Source organism: Aptenodytes forsteri, unplaced genomic scaffold, assembly GCF_000699145.1.
Source record: "Aptenodytes forsteri isolate BGI_AS27 unplaced genomic scaffold, ASM69914v1 Scaffold15, whole genome shotgun sequence".
Taxonomy (NCBI): domain Eukaryota; kingdom Metazoa; phylum Chordata; class Aves; order Sphenisciformes; family Spheniscidae; genus Aptenodytes; species Aptenodytes forsteri.
In genome coordinates this window covers 10,956,491-10,958,192 of record NW_008795129.1, presented here as the reverse complement: position 1 = coordinate 10,958,192, position 1,702 = coordinate 10,956,491, and positions in this window count along the sequence as shown.

Sequence of the window (1,702 nt, the reverse complement as noted above, 5' to 3'; positions counted from 1 at the left end):
GGCTGGCGTGGGCCCTCGTACCCCGGGGGGTGCCAGGGCTGGCAGGGCTGTGCTGAGCCCCTGCCGCCGCTGGGGCTGCCGACCCCTTTTGTGCAGCCACCCCGCTGCAGCCTGCCCACCCGCTGCACTGCCGCTGCAGACCCACTGCCCGGCCCGCTGCTCCTGCTCCGCTCGCTTCCCTCCTCCTGCCTGGGAGCTGCTGGGGCAGCTGCATGCTGGGGCGCTGCTGGGGACAGAGGCTGTCCCCTCCCCAGGCCGTGGCTCACTGGGGACACACAGCTGAGCGCACAGCAGCCAGTGCAGGCGAAGTCAAGCACCAGTGCGGGGCAGGGAGCACACGCACTCGCCCATGCTCCGAGTAGGGGGCTGCCATGACATCCTCCCCTTGCCACCATCCTCACCCCTGGCCTCGCACCTCCTGCGCTGAGCTGTGCTCATGGCATGACACAGCCCATGCCAGGGGCTCCCTGCCTCAGGGTGCGCGAGCCTGCAGCCCCCATCCCCTGATGCTGGGGGAATGGCATTGCTCCCAGGGTCCCCAGCCCCCAGCAGGGATGTCCATCACCCAACGGCTGCGGCCCCCCGGCTCACCCTGCCACCCTCCAGGTGCACAGCCTGCAGGAGCTGCGGCGCAGCGCTTCCCTGGCCACCAAGGTCTTCGTGCAGCGGGATTACAGCGACGGGACCACGTGTCAGTTCCAGACGAAGTTCCCCCCTGAGCTGGAGAGCCGGGTAGGGAGCCTGGCAGGCCGACAGGGTGGGAGGTGCCCTATGTCGGTGTCCTGTGGAGGCTCAGCGGGCAGAGGGGTCTGAAGTCATGGGGCCCCCATAGGATATTGTATAGCCCTGGGCCAGCTGATCCTGCTGGGTGCATGCCATCACAGCCACCTTGCCCAGTGTGCAAGGGCTTGGGTGCTCCTGGGGACCAGGAGGCTCTGGTGAAGGGTTCCAGGCTCAGCAGATCTTGGCATGGGCGGGCAGTGGGCAGGGGCCAGGGAGCTGAGGCATCAGCTGGGCAGGGCGGAGAGGGTTAAGTGCTCCACAAGTTCCCCCGGGGATGGGGACAGGGCAGCACAGGGGGTCAGCCTCTGGCCAGACTCGTCTTCACCGGGGTTTCTGCTCTAGATCGAGCGGCAGCTCTTTGAGGAAACTGTGAAAACCCTTAACGGCTTCTACGCTGAGGCAGAGAAGATTGGGGGCAGCTCGTACCTGGAGGGGTGCCTGGCCTGTGCCACCGCCTATTTCATCTTCCTCTGTATGGAGACACACTACGAGAAGGTGCTGAGTTCCAGGGAAGGGCTTGGGGACGGACACGGCTGGCAGGGGGCACAGGGATGGCACAGGGAGCAGGGGGGCTGGAAGCCAGAGCAGGCATCAGGGCTGGCAGGCTCTGAGTGTTCCCTTGTGTGCCGGCAGGTCCTGAAGAAGATCTCTAAGTACATCCAGGAGCAGAACGAGAAGATCTATGCGCCACGGGGGCTGCTGCTCACCGACCCCCTGGAGCGTGGCATGAGGGTCGTATCCTCTGGGCAGCTGGGTGCTGGGAGGGAGGACAAGGGTGAGGGGTGGGGGGACACCGGGAGTGGGTGCTGGGCAATTGGATTTGAGGCTGGCACATCCCACCGGTGATCCTTAGCAGGGCCCAGATCGAGATCTCCATCTACGAGGACCGGTGCAGCAGCGGCAGCTCCAGCAGCGGCAG